This window comes from Ovis aries, chromosome X, assembly GCF_016772045.2.
Source record: "Ovis aries strain OAR_USU_Benz2616 breed Rambouillet chromosome X, ARS-UI_Ramb_v3.0, whole genome shotgun sequence".
NCBI classification, from domain to species: domain Eukaryota; kingdom Metazoa; phylum Chordata; class Mammalia; order Artiodactyla; family Bovidae; genus Ovis; species Ovis aries.
Window position 1 is genome coordinate 111758243 of NC_056080.1, and position 22731 is coordinate 111780973.

The following is a 22731-nucleotide window of genomic DNA, read 5'->3' on the forward strand; positions in this document are numbered from 1 at the left end:
TCCTCAAGCCCATGGTTCTCAATCCTCAGAAGCAAGGAAAACTTGAAAGATCCAGTCAGGAGCAGTATGCAGAGGGGAAGGTGCAGGCAAGGGGCTGCCCCTGGCAAGAAGCCTGGTGCAATGCAGCAGATAAATGTTGAAGTGAAAACGAGAAAGAACTGTCAAAAGACTTGAACTTTTGGCAGCCCCACTGAGATAATGCAGCCTCCTCGCCAGTATAAGGCTCAAGTAGATCCTACACTTTAAAGGCAAGAAACATTCATGAGCAGAGCTGAAGTCAAAGTCAGGATTCCTGTAAAACTCAAATGGTCCTTTGTTCATGACTGAGACGTAAGTATCTTGCCAATGCATACTCTTTCATTTATATTCCAAGAAGGACATGGATTCCATTCTAGTGTGAGTGTGGTTCACCACTTGAGTCGTGTCTGACTCGCTGCATCCCCATGGACCGTCCCGTGTCAGGACCCTATGTCCATGAGATTCTCCAGGCAAGAATAATAGAGGGGGATAACATGGCCTTTTCCAGGGGAGCTTCCTGACCCAGGGATCGAACCTGCGTCTCCTGTCCCTTCTGCGCAGAGAACGATTTTAAACCGCCTGAGCCTTGCTAGACCATGTTTATGGTCTTGGTCATCTTCCTCCTTCTGACGAAATATTGAGATCGTCAACAAAATATCGTAGGTCTGGTACTGGGATTTCTAGGGCACCGTCAAATCGGCTCCAGATGTAGAGCTGGCGATGCCTGACAAGGCGTCTGACCTCAGATTGGAGGGGGAGAGTAGAAGGGGCTGCAGTTTAAGCTGGTTCGAGGAGGAGCAAATCTCTTATCAACCTGGTGGAAGCAGGACGCACAGGTTAAATTCCCAGGATGGTGACAGGTGGCAGTGTTTGCGTGTGCCTGCCTTTCTTGAATGAAGTCACTACAAGTTGCCAAAAAAGACAACCAAGCGGCATACTGCACACGTTACTGTGTTTGGAATAGGCTCCAGAAAGCGGGGTCCTCAAGCCCATAGCACTCAATGTGCAGAAGCAAGGAAAACTTCAAAGAGCCAGTCGGGAGTGGTATACAGAGGGGAAGGTGCAGGCGAGGGTCTACCCCGGGAAGAAGCCTGGTGCAATGCACCAGATAAATGTTGAAGTGAAAACGAGAAAGAACTGTCAGAAGACTGGAAATTTCGGCAACCCTACTGACATATCGTAGCCTTCTCTCCAGAGAAGGGGTCAAGTAGAATCTAGGCTTTAAAACCAGCAAACATTCATAAGCAGAGCTGAAGTCAAAGTCAGGATTCCTGGAAAACTCAAATTGTCACTTGTTCATGACTGGGGCCTAAGTATCTGGCCAATGCACATTCTTTCATCTATCGGCCAAGAAGGAGGTGGATTCCTTTCTAGTGTGAGTGTGGTTCACCACTTGAGTCCCATCTGACTAGTTGCCTCCCCTTGGACCGTAGCTCAAAAGGACCCTCTCTACAGGATTCTATAATAATAGAGGGACTTACCATGGCCTTCTCAAGGGGACCTTCCTGACACAGGGATCAAACCTGTCTCCTGTCGCACCTGCTCTGAGAAAGATTTATTGTCTGTGTCTTGGAAGACCAAGTTTATTGCCTCAGTCGTTATTTTCCTTCTGATGAAACACTAAGGTCCTCAACAAATTACTGCAAGTCCGGGTGCTTGGTGGGCTGTGGATGCAGGCAAATCAGGCCCAAGATGTAGAGTTGGTGATGGTGATGTCGTGTCTCACTGACAGTTGGGTGGGGGAGAGAGTTGAGGGCAGCAATCAGGACTGGTGGGAGGTGTGGCCAACAGTTAATCACTTATCAGTGATGCAAAAGTAGGACATGGAGCTTAAACTTCCAGTAAGATGAGAGACTGCTTTCCTGTTTGGGCATAGTCCTTATGAAAGGAAGTAGGTTCAAGTAGCCATAAAAGAGAACAAAATGACATACTTCATGTACTGCTGTGGCTGGGATGGGTTCCAGAAAGCAGAGTCCACAAGCCCATGACTAGCAACCTGCAGAAGCAAGGAAAACCTCAAAGAGCCAGTCAGGAGTGGTATGCAGAGGGGAAGGTACAGGCGAGGGGCTGTATCCAGCAAGAAGCCTCCTGCAATGCAGCAGATAATAATTTAGGTGAAAACAATGAAGAACCGACAGAAGACTGGAGATGGTGGCAGCCCCATGGAGACAACGCAGCCTCCATGCTGGAGAAGAGCTCAAGGAGACCCTACAATTGAACATGGGGAATCATTCCTGAGCAGAGCTAACGTCAAAGTCACAAGTCCTGAAACACTCAACCGGTGGCTTGCTGAAGACTAGGGCATAAATACCAGGCCAAAACAAGCTTATTCATCTTTCATCCAGGAAGAATGTGGATTCCATTCCAGTGCGAGTGTGGTTCAGAGCTCAAACTGCGTCTGACTTGTTGCATCCCCGTGGACAGAATCCCACCAGGACACAATGTCCATGGGATTCTCCAGGAAAGAATAATAGAGGGGGATACCATGGAAATCTCCAGGGGAACTTCCTGACACAGGGGTCAAACCTGTGTCTCCTGTCCCTCCTGTGGTGAGAACGATTTTTAACAGTCTGAGTCATGCTAGACCATGCTTATGATCTCAGTCATCTTCCCCTTTCTGGTGAAATATTGAGATCCTCAACAAAATATCATAGGTGTGGTACTGGGGATTCTAGGGCACCATCAACTCAGGCACATGATGTAGAGCTGGCGATTCCTACCATGGCATCTAACCTTCAGACTGGATGGGGAGAGTGGAAGGGGTTGTAGATAAGGCTGGTTCGAGGAGGAGCGAATCTCTTAGCATTCTGAAGGCAGGACCCGGAGCCTAAATTCACAGGAGGGTGACAGATGGCAGTGCTTGCATGGGCCTATTCTTTCTTAAATGAAGTTATTCCATGTGGCCAAAAAAGACATCCAAGCAACATACTACACATAGTACAGTCACTGGAATAGGTTCCAGAAAGCGGGGTCCTAAGCCCATGGCTCTCAATCCGCTGAAGCAATGAAAACTTCAAAGAGCTATTCAGGAGTGGTATGCACATGGGAAGGTGCAGGAAAGGGGCTTCCCCTGGCAAGAAGCCTGGTGCAATGCAGCAGATAAAAGTTGAAGTGAAAATGAGAAAGAACTGTGAGACGACTAGAAATTTTGGCAGCCCTACTGAGATATTGCAGCCTCCTTGCTGGAGAAGGGCTCAACTAGATTCTACACTTTAAAGCCAAGAAACTTTCATGAGTAGAGCTGAAGTCAAAGTCAAGATTCCTGTAAAACTCAAATGATCGCTTGTTCATGACTGAGGCATAAGTATCTCGCCAATGCACGCTCTTTCATCTATATGCCAAGAGGAACATGGATTCCATTCTAGTGTGAGTGTGGTTCACCACTTGAGTTCCGTCTGACTCGCTGCATCCCCTTGGACCGTCAAGGATCAGGACCCTATGTCCATGAGATTTCCCAGGCAAGAATAATAGACGGGGATACCATGGCCTTCTCCAGGGGACCATCCTGACCCAGGGATCGACCCTGTGTCTCCTGTCGCTCCTGCACTGAGAATAATTTTAAACAGTCTGAGTCTTGCTAGACCATGTTTACGGTCTCGGTCATCTTTCTCCTTCTGACGAAATATTGAGATCCTCAACAAAATATCGTAGGTCCAGTACTACGGTATTTAGGGCACCGTCAAATCGGGCAAAAGATATAGAGCTGGCGATGCTTGATGGGGCGTCTGACCTCAGATTGAATGGGAGAGTTGAAGGGGCTGTAGTCAAGGCTGGTTTGATGAGGAGCGAATCTCTTATCAACATGGTGGAAGCAGGACCCGGAGCCTAAATTCCCAGCAGGGTGACAGAAGGCAATGCTGGCATGGCCCTTTCTTTCTTAAATGAAGTCACTAAAAGTTGCCAAAAAAGAAAACGAAGCGACATACTGCACAAAGTACTGTGGTTGGAATAGGTTCCAAAAAGCGGGGTCCTGAGGTCAATGGCTCTCAATCTGCAGAAGCAAGGAAAACTTCAAAGAGTCAATACGGATTGGTATGCAGAGGGGAAGGTGTATTTGAGGGTCTACCCCTGGGAAAAAGCCTGGTGTAATGCAGCAGATAAACGTTGAAGTGAAAACGAGAAAGAACTGTCAAAAGTCTGGAAATTTCAGCAGCCTTACTGACATATCGCAGCCTCTTTGCCACAGAAGGGCTCAAGTAGATCCTAGGCTTTAAAGCCAGAAACATTCATGAGCAGAGCTGAAGTCAAAGTCAGGAATCCTGTAAAAATCAAATTGTCACTTGTTCATGACTGGGACGTAAGTATCTGGCCAATGCATGCTCTTTCATCTATCTGCCAAGAAGGAGGTGGAGTCCACTCTAGTGCGAGTATGGTTCACCACTTGAGTTCTGTCTCACTCGTTGCCTCCCTGTGGACTGTAGCCCAAAAGGACCTTCTCAATGGGATCCTCCAAGAAGAATAATGGAGGGACTTACCATGTCCTTCTCCATGGGAACTTCCAGACACAGGGATCGAACCTTTGTCTCCTGTCGCACCTGCTCTGAAGATTATTTACCGTCTCAGCCTTGGTAGACCAAGTTTATTGGCTCAGGCATTATCCTCCTTCTGACGAAATATTGAGGTCCTCAACAAAATATTGCAGGTCCGGGTGCTTGGTGGGCTGTGGACACAGGCAAATCAGGCCCAAGATGTAGAGCTGGCAATGCTTGATGGCGTGTCTCACCAACAGCTGGTTGGGCAGAGAGTTGAGGGCAGTGAACAGGGCTGGTGGGAGAAGTGAGCAGCAGTTAATCTCTTATCAAAGGTGCAGAAGTAGGACGTGGAGATGAAACTCCCACTAAGGTGAGAGAGTTCTTTGTTTGCCTGGGTGTCTTCCATATGAAAGGAAGTAGGCTCAAGTAGCCATAAAAGAGAACAAAGCGACATGATTCACACATTGCAGTGGCTGGGATGGGTTCCAGAAAGCAGAGTCCACAAGCCCATGACTAGCAACCTGCAGAAGCAAGGAAAACTTCAAAGAGCCAGTCTAGAGTAGTATGCACAGGGGAATGTACAGGCGAGTGGCTGCCTCCTGCGAGAAGCCTGGTGCCATGCAGCAGATAAACATGGATGTGAAAAGGAGGAAGAACCAACAGAAGACTGGAGATGGTGGCAGCCCCAAGGAGACACCGCAGCCTCCATGCCAGAAAAGGGCTTGAGTAGATACTACGATTGAAGGAGTGAAATCATTCCTGAGCAGAGCTGACGTCAAAGTCACAAATACTGAACATTCAACCGGTGGCTTGTTGATGACTAGGGCATAAATACCTGACCAAAACAAGCTTATACATCATTCTGCCAAGAACAATGTGGATTCCATTGCAGTGCGAATGTGGTTCAGAGCTTAAATCGCGTCTGACTCTTTGCATCCTGGTGGACGGAAGCCCCCCAGACCCAATGTCCATGGGATTCTCCAGGCAAGAATAATAGAGGGGGATACCATGGCCTTCTCCAGGGGAGCTTCCTGACTCAGGGATCGATCCTGTGTCTCCTGTCACTCCTGCGCTGAGAACGATTTTAAACAGTCTGAGTCTTGCTAGACCATCCTTATGATCTCAGTCATCCTCCTACTTCTAACAAAATATTGAAATACTCAATAAACATTGTAGGTCTGGTACTGGGATCTAGGGCACTGTCAAACCAGGCACATGATGTAGAGCTGGCTATGCCTGCCGTGGTTTCAGATCCTCAGATTAGAGGGGGACAGTTGAATGGGCTGTAGTCAAGGCTGGTATGAGGAGGAGTGAATCTCTTATCAGCATTCTGGAAAGAGAACCGGGAGCCTAAATTCCCAGGAGGGTGACAGATGGCAGTGCTTGCATGGGCTTATTCTTTCTTAAATGAAGTCGTTACAAGTTGCCAAAAAAGACATCCAAACGACATAATGTACACGGTACAGTGGTTGGAATAGGTTCTAAAAAGTGGGGTCCTCAAGCCCATGGTTCTCAATCCCCAGAAGCAAGGAAAACTTCAAAGAGCTATTCAGGAGTGGTATGCAGAGGGGAAGGTGCAGGAAAGGGGCTGCCCCTGGCAAGAAGCCTGGTGCAAAGCTGCAGATAAATGTTGAAGTGAAAACAAGAAAGAACTGTGAGAAGACTTAATATTTTCACAGCCCCACTGAGATATTGAAGCCTCCTTGACGGTGAAGGGCTCAAGTAGTTTCTACACTTTAAAGCGAAGAGACATTCATGAGCAGAGCTGAAGTCAAAGTCAAGATTCCTATGAAACTCAAATGGTCGCTTATTCATGACTGAGGTGTAAGTATCTGGCCAATGCACGTTCTTTCATGTATATACCAAGAAGGACATGGATTCCATTCTAGTGCGAGTGTGGTTCACCACTTGAGTTCCGTCTGAGTTGGTGCATCCCGTTGACCATCATGCATCAGGACCACATGTCCATGAGATTCTCCAGGCAAGAATAATAGAGGGGGAAAGAATAATAGAGGGGGATACCATGGCCTTTTCCAGGGGACCTTCCTGACCCAGGGATCGAACCTGTGTTTGCTGTCACTCCTGCGCTAAGATGATTTCAAACTGTCTGAGTCTTCCTAGACCATGTTTATGGTCTCGGTCATCTTCCTGCTTCTGACAAAATATTGAGATCCTCAACAATATATCATAGGTCCAGTACTACAGTTTTTATAGCACTGTCAAATTGGGCACAAGATATAGAGCTGGTCATGCCTGACGGGGCATCTGACCTCAGATTGGAGGCGGAGAGTTGAAGGGGCTGTAGACAAGGCTGGTTCGAAGAGGAGCGAATCTCTTCTCAACATGGTGGGAGCAGGACCAGGAGACACATGGCAATGCTTGCATGGGCCTTTCTATCTTAAATGAAGTCACTAAAAGTTGCCAAGAAAGACAACCAAGCGGGATACTGCATATGGTACAGTGGTTGGAATAGGTTTCAGAAAGCGGGATTCTCAAGCCCATAGCTCTGAATCTTCAAAAGCAAGGAAAACTTCAAAGAGCCACTCACGAGTGGTATGCAGAGGGGAAGGTACAGGCAAGGGCCTACCCCTTGGAAGAAGCCTGGTGCAGTGCACCAGACAAACGTTGAAGTGAAAACGAGAAAGAACTGTCAGAAGACTGGAAATTTCGGCAACCCTACTGACATATCGCAGCCTCCTCTCCAGAGAAGGGGTCAAGTAGACTCTAGGCTTTAAAGCCAGGAAACAAATGAGCAGAGCTGAAGTCAAACTCAGGATTCCTGGAAAACTCAAATGTTTGCTTGTTCATGACTCGGGCGTAAGTCTCTGGCTAATGCACGCTCTTTCATCTATCTGGCAAGAAGGAAATGGATTCCATTCTAGTGCGAGTGTGGTTCGTCACTTGAGTCCTGTCTCACTCGTTGCCTCCCCAGATTAACATAGCCCACCAAGACCCTCTCCATGGGATTCTACAGGAAGAATAATGGGTGGACTTACCATGGCCTTCTCCAGAGGAACTTCCTGACACAGAGATCGAACCTGTGTCTCCTGTCACACATGCTCTGAAGATTATTTACCGTCTCAGTCTTGGAAGACCAAGTTTATTGGCTCAGTCATTATCCTCCTCCTGACGAAATATTGAAGTCCGTTAACAAAATATTGCAGATCCGGGTGTTTGGTGGGCTGCGAACGCAGGCAAATCAGACCCAAGATGTAGAACTGGCGATGGCTGATGGCTCGTCTCACCAACAGCTGGGTTGGGCAGAGAGTTGAGGGCGGTGATCAGGGCTGGTGGGAGGAGTGAGCAGCAGTTAATCTCTTATCAATGGTGCAGCAGTAGGACTCGGAGCCAAAACTCCAGGAATGTGAGAGAGTGCTTTGTTTGTGTGGCCATCTTCCATATGAAAGGAAGTAGGATCAAGTAGCCATAAAAGAGAACAAAGCGACATGATTCACACATTGCAGTGGCTGGGATGGGTTCCAGAAAGCAGAGTCCACAAGCCCATGACTAGCAACCTGCAGAAGCAAGGACAACTTCAAAGAGCCAGTCAGGAGTATTATGCAGAGGGGATCGTACAGGCAAGTGGCTGCTTCCAGCGAGAAGCCTGGTGCCATGCAGCAGATAAACGTTGAGGTGAAAACGATGAAGAACCCACAGAAGGCTGGAGATGGTGGCAGCTCCTCGGAGACACCATAGCCTGCATGCTAGAGAAGGGCTCGAGTAGATCCAGTATTGAAGGCATGAAATCATTCCTGAGCAGGACTGACGTCAAAGTCACAAGTCCTGAAACACTCACAAGGTGGCTTGTTGATGAATAGGGTGTTAATACTGGGCCAAAATACGCTTATTTATCATTCTGCCAAGAAAAATGTGGATTCCATTCCAGTGCGCGTGTGGTTCAGAGCTCAAATTGCGTCTGACTTGTTGCATCCCCATGGACGGAACCCCACCAGGACACAATGTCCACGGGATTCTCTAGGAAATAATAATAAAGGGGGATACTGTGGACTTCTCCAGGGGAACTTCCGGGCTCAGGCATCGAACCTGTGTCTCCTGTCGCTCCTGCGCTGAGAACGATTTTTAACAGTCTGAGTCATGCTAGACAATGCTTATGATCTCGGTCATCTTCCTCCTTCTGACTAAATATTGAGTTCCTCAACAAAATATCGTAGGTACAATACTGGGGATTCTAAGGGATCTTCAAATCGGGCACAAAATGTAGAGCTGGCGATGCCTGATGGGGCGTCTGACCTCAGATGGGAGGGGGAGAGTTGAAAGGGCTGTACTCAAGGCTGGTTTGAAGTGGAGCGATTCTCTTATCAACATGGTGGAAGCAAACCTGGAGCCTAAATTCCCAGGAGGGTGACAGATGGCAGTGCTTGTGTGGGCCTTTCTATCTTAAATGAAGTCACTAAAAGTTGCCAAGAAAGACAACCAAGTGGCATACTGCACATGTTAAAGTGGTTGGAATAGGTTCCAGAAAGCAGGGTCCTCAAGCCCATGGCTCTCAATCTGCAGAAGCAAGGAAACTTCAAAGAGCCACTCACGAGTGGTATGCAGAGGGGAAAGTGCAGGCGAGGTTCTACCCCTGGGAAGAAGCCTAGTGTAATGCACCAGATAAACGTTGAAGCGAAAACGAGAAAGAACTGTCAGAAGACTGGAAATTTCGGCAACCCTACTGACATATCGCAGCCTCCTCTCCAGAGATGGGATCAAGTAGATCCTAGGCTTTAAAACCAAGAAACAATCATGAGTGGAGCTGAAGTCAAAGATAGGATTCCTGGAAAACTCAAATGTTTGCTTGTTCATGACTGGGGTGTAAGTCTCTGGCCAATGCACACTCTTTCATCTATCTGGCAGGAAGGATGTGGATTCCATTGTAGTGCGAGTGTGGTTTGTCACTTGAGTCCTGTATCACTCGTTGCCTCCCCGATGAACACAGCCCACCAAGACCCTCTCCATGGGATTCTACAGGAAGAATAATGGAGGGACTTACCAAGGCCTTCTCCAGGGGAACTTCCTGACACAGGGTTCGAACCTGTGTCTCCTGTCGCACCTGTTTTGAAGAAGATTATTTACCGTCTCAGTCTTGGAAGACCAAGTTTATTGGCTCAGTCATTATCCTCCTTCTGATGGAATATTGAGGTCCTCAACAAATCACTGCAGGTCCAGGTGCTTGGTGGGCTGTAGACACAGGCAAATTAGGCCCTCAATGTAGAGCTGGCAATGGTTGATGGCTCATCTCACCAACAGCAGGGTTGGGCAGAGAGTTGAGGGCAGCGATCAGGGCTGGTGGGAGGAGTGAGCAGCAGTTAATCTCTTATCAGTGGTGCAGAGGTAGGACTCGGAGTCGAAACTCCAGGAATGTGAGAGAGTGCTTTGTTTGCATGGCCGTCTTCCATATGAAAGGAAGTAGGTTCAAGTAGCCATAAAAGAGAACAAAGCGACATGATTCACACATTGCAGTGGCTGGGATGGGTTCCAGAAAGCAGAGTCCACAAGCCCATGACTAGCAACCTGCAGAAGCAAGGAAAACTTCAAAGAGCCAGTCAGGAGTGGTTTGCAGAGGGGAAGGTACAGGCGAGTGGCTGCTTCCAGCGAGAAGCCTGGTGCCATGCAGCAGATAAACGTTGAGGTGAAAATGACGAAGAACCGACAGAAGACTGGAGATGGTGGCAGCACCTCAGAGACACCGCAGCCTCCATGCCAGAGAAGGGCTCGAGTAGATCCTACGTTTGAAAGTGTGAAGTCATTCCTGAGCAGAACTGACATCAAAGTCAAAAGTCCTGAAACACTGACCAGGGGGCTTGTTGATGACTAGGGTGCAAATGTGTGGCCAAAACAAGCTTATTCATCATTCTGCCAAGAAGAATGTGGATTCCATGCCAGTGTGAGTGTGGTTCAGCACTCAAATTGCATCTGACTTTTTGCATCCCCGTGGACGGAAGCCTATAAGGACACAATGTCCATGGGATTCTCCAGAAAAAATAATAAAGGGTGATACCATGGTCTTCTCCAGGGGACCTTCCGGGCTCAGGCATGGAACCTGTGTCTCCTGTCACTCCTGCACTGAGAACGATTTTTAACAGTCTGAGTCATGCTAGACGATGCTTATGATCTCGGTCATCTTCCCCTTTCTGGTGAAATATTGAGATCCTCAACAAAATATTGTAGGTCCAGTACTGAGGATTCTAAGGCACCATCAAATCAGGCATAAGATGTAGAGCTGGCGATGCCTGAAGGGGCATCTGACCTCAGATGGGAAGGGGAGAGCTGAAAGGGCTGTAGCCAAGGCTGGCTTGAAGAGGAGCACTTATATTATCAACATGGTGGAAGCAAGACCCGGAGCCTAAATTCCCAGGAGGGTGACAGATGGCAGTGATTGTGTGGGCCTTTCTTTCTTAAATGAAGTCACTAAAAGTTGCCAAAAAGACAACCAAGCGACATACTACACACGTTATAGTGGTTGGAATAGGTTCCAGAAATCAGGGTCCTCAAGCCCATGGCTCTCAATCTGCAGAAGCAAGGAAAACTTCAAAGAGCCAGTCAGGAGTGGTATGCAGAGGGGAAGGTGCAGGTGAAGGTCTACCACTGGCAAGAAGCCTGGTGCAATGCACCAGATAAATGTTGAAGTGAAAACGAGAAAGAACTGTCAGAAGACTGGAAATTTCGGCAACCCTACTGACATATCGCAGCCTCCTCTCCAGAGAAGGGGTCAAGAAGACTCTAGGCTTTAAAGCCAGGGAACACTATGAGCAGAGCTGAACTCAAACTCAGGATCCTGGAAAACTCAAATGTTTGCTTGTTCATGACTTGGGCGTAAGTCTCTGGCCAATGCACACTCCTTCATTTATCTGGCAAGAAGGACATGGATTCCATTCTAGTGTGAGTGTGGTTCGTCACTTGAGTCCTGTCTCACTCGTTGCCTCCCCGATGAACATAGCCCACCAAGACCCTCTCCATGGGATTCTACAGGAAGAATAATGGGTGGACTTACCATGGCCTTCTCCAGAGGAAATTCCTGACACAGGGATCGAACCTGTGTCTCCTGTCACACCTGCTCTGAAGATTATTTACCGTCTCAGTCTTGGAAGACCAAGTTTATTGGCTCAGTCATTATCCTCCTTCTGACGAATAATCAGGTTCTCAACAAAATATTGCAGGTCCGGGTGCTTGGTGGGCTGTAGACACAGGCAAATTAGGCCCACGATGTAGAGCTGGCAATGGTTGATGGCTCGTCTCACCAACAGCTGGGTTGGGCAGAGAGTTGAGGGCAGTGATCAGGGCTGGTGGGAGGAGTGAGTAGCAGTTAATCTCTTATCAATGGTGCAGAAGTAGGACGTGGAACCAAAACTCCCAGTACGGTGAGAGAGTGCTTTGTTTGTGTGGCCATCTTCCATACGAAAGGAAGTAGGTTCAAGTAGCCATAAAAGAGAACAAAGCGACATGATTCACACATTGCAGTGGCTGGGATGGGTTCCAGAGGCAGAGTCCACAAGCCCATGACTAGCTACCTGCAGAAGCAAGGAAAACTTCAAAGAGCCAGTCAGGAGTGGTTTGCAAAGGGGAAGGTAGAGGCGAGTGGCTGCCTCCAGTGAGAAGCCTGGTGCCATGCAGCAGATAAACGTTGAGGTCAAAACTACGAAGTACCCACAGAAGACTGGAGATGGTGGCAGCTCCTCGGAGACACCGCAGCCTCCATGCCACAGAAGGGCTCAAGTAGATCCTACGACTGAAGGCCTGAAATCATTCCTGAGCAGAATGGACGTCAAAGTCACAAGTCCTGAAATACTCACCAGGTGGCTTGTTGATGACTAGGGCATAAATCCCTGGCCAAAACAAGCTTATTCATCATTCTGCCAAGAAGAATGTGGATTCCATTCCAGTGCGAGTGTGGTTCAGAGCTCAAATTGCGTCTGATTTGTTGCATCCCCGTGGATGGAAGCCCACCAGGACCCAATATCCATGGGATTCTCCAGGCAAGAATAATAGAGGGTGATACCATGGCCTTCTCCAGGGGACCTTCCTGACTCAGGGATTGATCCTGTGTCTCCTGTCGCTCCTGGCTGAGAATGAGTTTAAACAGTCTGAGTCCTGCTAGACAATGCTTGTGGTCTCGGTCATCTTCCCCCTTCTGACAAAATATTGAGATCCTCAACAAAATATCATAGGTCCAGTACTACGGCTTAGAGGGCTCCGTCAAATCGGGCACAAGATATAGAGCTGGCGATTCCTGTTGGGGCCTCTGAGCTCAGATTACAGGGGGAGAGTTAAAGGGGCTGTAGTCAAGGCTGGTTTGAAGAGGAGTGAATCTCTTTTCAACATGGTGGTAGCAGGACCCGGAGCCTAAATTCCCAGGAGGGTGACAGATGGCAGTGCTTGTGTGGGCCTTTCTTTCCTAAATGAAGTCGCTAAAAGCTGCCAAAAAGACAACTGAGTGACATACTACACACTATACAGTGGTTGGAATAGGTTCCAGAAAGTGGGGTCCTCAAGCCATGGATCTAAATCTGCAGACGCAGGGAAAACTTCAAAGAGCCACTCAGGAGTGGTATGCAGAGGAGAAGGTACAGGCGAGTGGCTGCCTCCAGCGAGAAGCATGGTGCCATGCAGCAGATAAACGTTGAGGTCAAAACGACGAAGAACCCACAGAAGACTGGAGATGGTGGCAGCTCCTCGGAGACACCGTAGCCTCCATGCCAGAGAAGGGCTCGAGTAGATCCTGTGATTGAAGGCGTGAAATCATTCCTGAGCAGAACTGACGTCAAGGTCACAAGTCCTGAAACACTCACCAGGTGGCTTGTTGATGAATAGGGCGTAAATACCTGGCCAAAACAAGCTTATTCATCATTCTGCCAAGAAGAATGTGGATTCCATTCCAGTGTGAGGGCGGTTCAGAGCTCAAATTGTGTCTGACTCGTTGCATCCCCATGGACGAACCCCACCAGGACACAATGTCCATGGGATTCTCCAGGCAATAATAATAAAGCGGGATACCATGGCCTTCTCCAGGGGACCTTCTGGGCTCAGGCATCGAACCTGTGTCTCCTGTCGCTCCTGCGCTGAGAACGATTTTTAACAGTCTGAGTCATGCTAGACCACACTTATGATCTCGGTCATCTTCCTCCTTCTGACGAAATATTGAGATCCTCAACAAAATATCGTAGGTCCTGTACTGGGGATTCTAAGGCACCATCAAATCGGGCACAAGATGTAGAGCTGGTGATGCCTGATGGAGCGTCTGACCTCAGATGGGAGGGGGAGAGTTGAAAGGGCTGTAGTCAAGGCTGGTTCAAAGAGGAGCCATTCTCTTATCAACACGGTGGAAGCAAGACCCGGAGCCTAAATTCCCAGGAGGGTGACAGATGGCCATGCTTGCATGGGCCTTTCTATCTTAAATGAAGTCGCTAAAAGTTGCCAAGAAAGATAAATAAGCGACATACTGCACACGGTACAGTGGTTGGAATAGGTTCCAGAAAGCGGGGTCCTCAAGCCCATGGCTCTCAATCTGCAGAAGCAGGGAAAGTTCAAAGAGCCACTCACGATTGGTATGCAGAAGGGAAGGTGCAGGCGAGGGTCTAACCCTGGCAAGAAGCCTGGTGCAATGCACCAGATAAACGTTGAGATGAAAACGAGAAAAAACTGTCAGAAGACTGGAAATTTCGGCCACACAACTGACATATCCCAGCCTCCTCTTCAGAGAAGGGCTCAAGTAGACCCTAAGCTTTAAAGCCAGGAAACATTCATGAGCAGAGCTGAAGTCAAAGATAAGATTCCTGGAAAACTCAAATGTTTGCTTGTTCATGACTGGGGTGTAAGTCTCTCGCCAAAGCACCCTCTCTTATCTATCTGGCAATAAGGACATGGATTCCATTCTAGTGCAAGTGTGGTTGGTCACTTGAGTCCTGTCTCACTCATTGCCTCACCGATGAACATAGCACACCAAGACCCTCTCCATGGGATTCTACAGGAAGAATAATGGAGGGACTTACCAAGGCCTTCTCCAGAGGAAATTCCTGACACAGGGATCGAACCTGTGTCTCCTGTCACACCTATTCTGAAGAAGATTATTACCGTCTCAGTCTTGGAAGACCAAGTTTATTGGCTCAGTCATTATCCTCCTTCTGATGGAATATTGAGGTCCTCAACAAAATATTGCAGGTCCGGGTGCTTGGTGGGCTGTAGACACAGGCAAATTAGGCCCTCAATGTAGAGTTGGCAATGGTCGATGGCTCGTCTGACCAACAGCAGGGTTGGGCAGAGAGTTGAGGGCAGTGATCAGGGCTGGTGGGAGGAGTGAGCAGCAGTTAATCTCTTATCAAAGGTGCAGAAGTAGGATGTGGAGCCAAAACTCCCAGTAAGGTGAGAGAGTGCTTTGTTTGCGTGGCCATCTTCCATACGAAAGGAAGTAGGTTCAAGTAGCCATAAAAGAGAACAAAGGGACATGATTCACACATTGCCGTGGCTACGATGGGTTCCAGAAAGCAGAGTCCACAAGCCCATGACTAGCAGAAGCAAGGAAAACTTCAAAGAGCCAGTCAGGAGTGGTTTGCAGAGGGGAAGGTAGAGGCGAGTGGCTGCCTCCAGTGAGAAGCCTGGTGCCATGCAGCAGATAAACGTTGAGGTCAAAACGACCAAGAACCCACAGAAGACTGGAGATGGTGGCAGCTCCTCGGAGACACCGCAGCCTCGATGCCACAGAAGGGCTCAAGTAGATCCTATGACTGAAGGCCTGAAATCATTCCTGAGCAGAATGGATGTAAAAGTCACAAGTCCTGAAATACTCACCAGGTGGCTTGTTGATGACTAGGGCATAAATACCTGCCAAAACAAGCTTATTCATCATTCTGCCAAGAAGAACGTGGATTCCATTCCAGTGCGAGTGTGGTTCAGAGCTCAAATTGCATCTGACTTGTTGCATCCCCGTGGACAGAAGCCCACCAGGACCCAATATCCATGGGATACTCCAGGCAAGAATAATAGAGGGGGATACCATGCCCTTCTCCAGGGGACCTTCCTGACTCAGGGATCGAAACTGTGTCTCCTGTCACTCCTGCGCTGAGAATGAGTTTAAACAGTCTGAGTCTTGCTAGACTATGCTTGTGGTCTCGGTCATCTTCCTCCTTCTGACAAAATATTGAGATCCTCAACAAAATATCGTAGGTCCAGTACTACAGCTTTTTGGGCACCATCAAATCGGGCACAAGATATAGAGCCAGCGATGCCTGTTGGGGCACTGAGCTCAGATAACATGGGAAGAGTTGAAGGGTCTGTAGTCAAGGCTGGTTCGAAGAGGAGTGAGTCTCTTCTCAACATGGTGGTAGCAGGACCCGGAGTCTAAACTCCCAGGAGGGTGACAGATGGCAGTGTTTGTGTGGGCCTTTCTTTCTTAAATGAAGTCACTAAAAGTTGCCAAAAAGAAAACCGAGTGGCATATTGCACATGGTACAGTGGTTGGAATAGGTTCCAGAAAGCAGGGTCCTCAAGCCCATGGCTCTCAATCTGCAGAAGCAGGTAAAACTTCAAAGAGCCACTCACGAGTGGTATGCAGAGGGGAAGGTGCAGGCCAGGGTCTACCCCTGGCAAGAAGCCTGGTGCAATGCACCAGATAAATGTTGAAGTGAAAACGAGAAAGAACTGTCAGAAGACTGGAAATTTCAGCAACCCTACTGACATATCGCAGCCTCCTCTCCAGAGAAGGGGGTCAAGTAGACTCTAAGCTTTAAAGCCAGGAAACACAATGAGCAGAGCTGAAGTCAAACTCAGGATTCCTGGAAAACTCAAATGTTTGCTTGTTCATGACTCAGGCGTAAGTCTCTGGCTAATGCACGCTCTTTCATCTATCTGGCAAGAAGGAAATGGATTCCATTCTAGTGCGAGTGTGGTTCGTCACTTGAGTCCTGTCTCACTCCTTGCCTCCCCCGATGAACATAGCCCACCAAGACCCTCTCCATGGGATTCTACAGAAGAATAATGGGTGGACTTACCATGGCCTTCTCCAGAGGAACTTCCTGACACAGAGATTGAACCTGTGTCTCCTGTCACACCTGCTCTGAAGAAGATTATTTACCGTCTCAGTCTTGGAAAACCAAGTTTATTGGCTCAGTCATTATCCTCCTTCTGACGAAATAATCAGGTCCTCAACAAAATATTGCGGGTCCAGGTGTTTGGTGGGCTGCAAACGTAGGCAAATCAGGCCCAAGAGGTAGAACTGGTGATGGTTGATGGCTCGTCTCACCAACAGCTGGGTTGGGCAGAGAGTTGAGGGCAGTGATCAGGGCTGGTGGGAGGAGTGAGCAGCAGTTAATCTCTTATCAGTGGTGCAGAGGTAGGACTCGGAGTCGAAACTCCAGGAATGTGAGAGAGTGCTTTGTTTGCATGGCCGTCTTCCATATGAAAGGAAATGGGTTCAAGTAGCCATAAAAGAGAACAAAGCGACATGATTCACACATTGCAGTGGCTGGGATGGGTTCCAGAAAGCAGAGTCCACAAGCCCATGACAGAGAACCTGCAGAAGTAAGGAAAACTTCAAAGAGCCAGTCAGGAGTGGTTTGCAGAGGGGAAGGTAGAGGTGAGTGGCTGCCTCCAGCGAGAAGCCTGGTGCCATGCAGCAGATAAATGTTGAGGTGAAAACGACAAAGAACCGACAGAAGACTGGAGATGGTGGCAGCTCCTCGGAGACACCATAGCCTCCATGCCAGAGAAGGGCTCAAGTAGATCCTGTGATTGAAGGCGTAAAATCATTCCTGAGCAGAACTGACGTCAAAGTTTCAAGTCCTGAAACACTTACCAGGTGGCTTGTTGATGACTAGGGCGTAAATACCTGGCCAAAACAAGTTTATTCATCATTCTGCCAAGAAGAATGTGGATTCCATTCCAGTGTGAGGGCAGTTCAGAGCTCAAATTGTGTCTGACTCATTGCATCCCCGTGGATGGAAGCCCACCAGGACACAATGACCATGGGATTCTCCAGGAAAGAATAATAAAGGGGGGTACAATGGACTTCTCCAGGGGACCTTCCGGGCTCAGGGACCGAACCTGTGTCTCCTGTCGCTCCTGGGCTGAGAACAATTTTTAACAGTCTGAGTCATGCTAGACCATGCTTATGATCTTGGTCATCTTCCTCCTTCTGACGAAATATTGAGATCCTCAACAAAATATCGTAGGTCCAGTACTGGGGATTCTAAGGCACCATCAAATCAGGCACAAAATGTAGAGCTGGCTATGCCTGATGGGGCGTCTGACCTCAGATGGGAGGGGGAGAGTTGAAAGGGCTGTAGTCAAGGCTGGTTTGAAGAGGAGGGATTCTCTTATCAACACGGTGGAAGCAAGACCTGGAGCCTAAATTCCCAGGAGGGTGACAGATTGTAGTGCTTGTGTCCACCTTTCTTTCTTAAATGAAGTCACTGTAAGTCGCCAAAAAGACAACGAAGTGACAAACTGCACACGTTACAGTGGTTGGAATAGGTTCCAGAAAGCGGGGTCCTCAAGCCCATGGCTCTCAATCTGCAGAAGCAAGGAAAACTTCAAAGAGCCAGTCAGGAGTGGTATGCAGAGGGGAAGGTGCAGGAAAGGGGCTGCCCCTGGCAAGAAGCCTGGTGCAATGCACCAGATAAACGTTGAAGTGAGAACCAGAAAGTGCTGTGAGAAGACATGATATTTTGGCTGCCCCACTGAGATATTGCAGCCTCCTCGCCGGAGAATAGCTCAAGGAGTTTCTACACTTTAAAGCCAAGAGACATTCATGAGCAGAGCTGAAGTCAAAGTCAGGATTCCTGTAAAACTCAAATGGTCGCTTATTCATGACTGAGGCATAAGTATCTGGCCAATGCATGTTCTTTAATGTATATACCAAGAAGGACATGGATTCCATTCTAGTGTGAGTGTGGTTCACCACTTGAGTCCCGTCTGACTCGGTTCATCCCCGTTGACCACCACGCATCAGGACCCTATGTCCATGAGATTCCCCAGGCAAGAATAACAGAGGGGGATAACATGGCCTTCTCCAGGGGACCTTCCTGACCCAGGGATCGAACCTGTGTCTCCTGTCGCTCCTGCGCAGAGAACTATTTTAAACAGTCTGAGTCTTGCTAGATCATGTTTATGGTCTTGGTCATCTTCCTCCTTCTGACGAAATATTGAGATCCTCAACAAATATCACAGGTCTGGTACCAGTTGTTCTTCGGCACCATCACATCAGGCACCAGATGTAGAGCTGGCGATGCCTGAGGGGGCGTCTGACCCTCAGATTGGATGGGGAGTGTAAAACGGCCAGTAGTCAAGGCTGGTTCGAGGAGGATTGAATCTCTTATCAACATTGCAGAAGCAGGACCTGGAGTCTTAATTCTCAGCAGGGTGACAGATGGCAGTGTTCGTATGGGCCTCTTTTTTCTTAAATGAAGTTGCTACAAGTTGCCAAAAAATACATTGAAGCGACATACTGCACACGGTACAGTGTTTAGAATAGTTTCCAGAAACCAGGGTCCTCAAGCCCATGGCTCTCAATCTGCAGAAGCAAGGAAAACTTCAAAGAGCCAGTCAGGAGTGGTATGCAGACGGGAAGGTGCAGGCGAGTGGCTGCCTCCAGCAAGAAGCCTGGTGCGATGCAGCAGATAAAGCACTGAGGTGAAAACCACAAAGTACTGTCAGAAGACTGGAGATCTCTGCAGCCCCACTGAGTTATCGCAGCCTCCTCACCAGAAAAGGGCTCGAGTTAATCCTATGCTTTAAAGCCAGGAAACATTCATGAGCAGAGCTGAAGTCAAAGTCAGGATTCCTGGAAAACTGAAATCTTGTTCATGACTGGGAGTTAAGTATCCGGACAATGCAAGCTCTTTCATCTATCTGCCAATTAGGACGTGGATTCTATTCTAGTGTGATTGTGGTTCGCCACTTGAGTCTTGTCTGACTCGTTGCATCCCCGTGGAGCGAAGCCCACCAGGACCGTAGCCCACTAGGACCATCTCCATGGGATTCTCCAGGCAAGAATAAGGAGGGGCTTACCATGGCCTTCTCCAGGGAACCTTCCTGACTCAGGGATTGAACGTGTGTCTCCAGTCACTCCTGCTCTGAGAAAGATTATTTACCATCTCAAGCCCATGTCTATCACCCTGCAGAAGCAAGGATAACTTCAAAGAACCAGTCAGGAGTGGTATGCAGAGGGGAAGAATCAGGGGAGTTGCTGCCCGTGGCAAGAAGCCTGGTGGGATGCAGCAGATACACGCTGAAGTGAAAACGAAGAAAAACTGACACAAGATTGGAGATGGCGGCAGCCCCAGTCAGACACCACAGCCTCCATGCCGGAGAAGCCCTCGAGTAGATCCTAAGCTTGAAAGCGAGGAAATATCATGAGCAGAGCTGAAGTCAAAGTTACTATTCCTGAAAAAGTCAAACGGTGGCTTGATGGTGACTGGGGTGAAGTTCCCAGCCAAGACAAGCTTTTCATCTTCCTGCCAAGAAGAATGTTGATTACATTTTAGTTCACACATTGTATGTTGCTTCAGTAGTTTCAACTCTTTGCCACCCCTTGGAACATAAGTCACCATGCTCCTCTGTTCGTGGGATTCTTCCCATAAGAACTCTGGAGTAGATTACCATACTCTTCTCCAGGGGATCTTTCTGACCCATGGATTGAACCTGTGTCTCCTACAGCCCCTGCTCATAGGCAGATTCTTTACTGCTAAGCCACCAGCGAAGCCTTCCATTTTAGGGGATTATATAAAGTACAAGAAATCTTGAAGAAGCATACATAATAAGGAGCATGCAATCAATGAGGTTTGGCCAGGATAAAGGGGTACTTCATTGTGATGCTGGGCACTCAAGTGCTCTACAAATTTGAGAGGCCACATACGCTGAGATCCTTGTTGACCACTCTGATGCATCTATGTCCCAGGTATATGGGGCCTCACATCTCCTGAGATTGTTTGTAAGAATTGGAGCAATGTTGGCCTATACACCTCTGGATGAGAAGAGCCTTGCTTTATTACTGAATGAATTATCTTCATGATTTCCTAAAATACCAAGCAAAGAACTCTACAACTTTGTTTATTGCCAGTGATTATGAAGTTGCACTCCGAGTACCATTGGAAAGCTGTGTGAGGTGTTTGCACCCACTCACTTTTGATCTCTGTAAACACATTTTGATTCTTAGTCCTTCCCCTGTACAAACAATGTACTTTGTAAATGTTCATGTACAACAAAATTGATGTTTTTTTTTTTTTCTGTTTGATTTTAAATAGAGAAAATAAAAGGAGTTACAGCTCCTTTTTTCATTTCAAAGTTTCTACCAGTGTATTCAGTGGTAAACAACAGAGAGGCAAACTGTCGAGTGTTTTATTGCTTAGTTGAGAAAGCTGCTTTTGAACGCTGATAGTTTCTATTCCTTTGACACTACACACTTTTATAATATGTGCTAATGCTGTATGGACATAATACTCTACTAGTGCCAATCGTTCAATTCAGTGTATATAACTGAACACACTCATCTATTTCTGCTCCCATTTTTTATGGTGCTTAAAGTAAAAAGAGCCCATCCTTTGCGAGTCATCCATCCATGTTGTTTGTTAGGCATTTTATCTTTGCTCAGATTGTTGAAGAATGGTGGCTTGTTTCATAGTTTACGTATTTGTGCCTAATGCATGTTTTAACATGATAGACTCAGTACATTGTGCAGCTACAGTTTTCTGGATAAGTTAATCTTTTAGAAATTGTTTTCTCAGATGGTCCTAAGATGGCAGAGGAATAGGATGGGGATACCACTTTCTCCCACACAAATTTATTGAAAGAACATTTGAATGCTGAGCAAATTCCACAAAACAACTTCTGAATGCTGGCAGAGGACATCAGGCACCCAGAAAGGCAGCCCATTGTCTTCAAAAGGAGGTAGGACCAAATATAAAAGAAAAAAAGAGAGGCAAAAGAGGTAGGGACGGAGATCCGTCCCGGGAAGGGAGACTTAAAAAAGAGAGGTTTCCAAACACCAGGAAACACTCTTCTCTGGTGGGTCTGCGGCAAGCTTTGGAATCTCAGAAGGCAAATAATTGGGAGGAAAAATAAATAATTAAAACCCACAGATTATGTGCCTAACAGCAACTCCCAGTGGAGCAGCAGCGCAGATGCTCACCTCCCCCACTAGCAAGTGGGGGCTGGACAAGGAGGCACGGGCTGCAGTGTTTTGGGTAAGGACTGGGCCTGAATACCCTGAGGGCAATCTGAGGGAACTAGCCTGAGATAGCAACCCACACTGTGGGATAGCTATCCCGCGAAAAGGCTTAACCTAAGACACCGCCAGGCTCACTCACAGAACAAAGGATTGAGCAGAGCTAGCCAGCTACAGACCGGCCCATCCCACACTGGAGACAGGCAGGTGAGGGCAGCCAGAGCCGGAAGGGGGCCCCAAAGAGGCATCCTATACCAAACTGCAAGCAGACTTCATTGCTAACCAAGACTTCTTGGGACTCTGGATGGTCAACATCTGCCAGGAGGGTCACAGCCAGAGATTAGCTCCCCAGAAGACACACGTGGCACACCTGAGAAGGTGTGCTTGTTGTACACCCAGAAAACCAAGGGGCTGGGACTGGGGAGGCTATAAGTCACAGCCTTCAACTGGGGGTGACTGTGCTAGCCAAGCACCTGGTCACCTGAGCTGCTCAGACCTCGGACAGGCACAAAACGCAGGCCCAACCAAGTCTGCCCCTTTGTGGAGTACCCGAGAACCTGAGCGGCTTAGACCTGGGAAGTGCATGCAAACCAGGGCCCACATCAGACAGTTCCCAGCAGAACAAGCTAGATCCTGAGCAGTGTAGACTGGGAAAGCACACACGCCATGAGTGGGTGCAAACCCAATGCAGCTCAAATACTGTGAGCACACACCAATGATATTTGTTTGCAGTGTTCCTCCCTCCCCACAGCACGACTGAACAAGTGAGCCTAAAAAAAGTGACCACCACTGCCCCCGTTGTGTCAGGGCAGAATTTAGACACTCAAGAGACCAGCAAACAGAAGCTAAAATAAACAGAGGGAGCCGCTTTGGAAGTGACAGGTGCAATAGATTAAAACCCTGTAGTTAGCACCGACTACATACGAAGGGGCCTATAGACCTTGAGAAGTACAAGCCAGACCAAGGAACTATATGAAAATGAACTGACCCCACACAGTCCACAACAGCTCCAGAGAAAGTCCTAGAATATATTTTTACTATTATCATTTTTTAAATTAAAAAAAATATATTTTAAGTGCCTTA

General features: G+C 47.9%; 2 pseudogenes; both read left to right on the forward strand.

Annotated features, from left to right (window-relative positions):
- Positions 1-7936: 7936 nt before the first annotated feature.
- Positions 7937-10384, forward strand: LOC114108722 (mortality factor 4-like protein 1; annotated as a pseudogene).
- A 5499-nt stretch (positions 10385-15883) lies between these two features.
- Positions 15884-20588, forward strand: LOC101119020 (mortality factor 4-like protein 2; annotated as a pseudogene).
- Positions 20589-22731: the final 2143 nt, after the last annotated feature.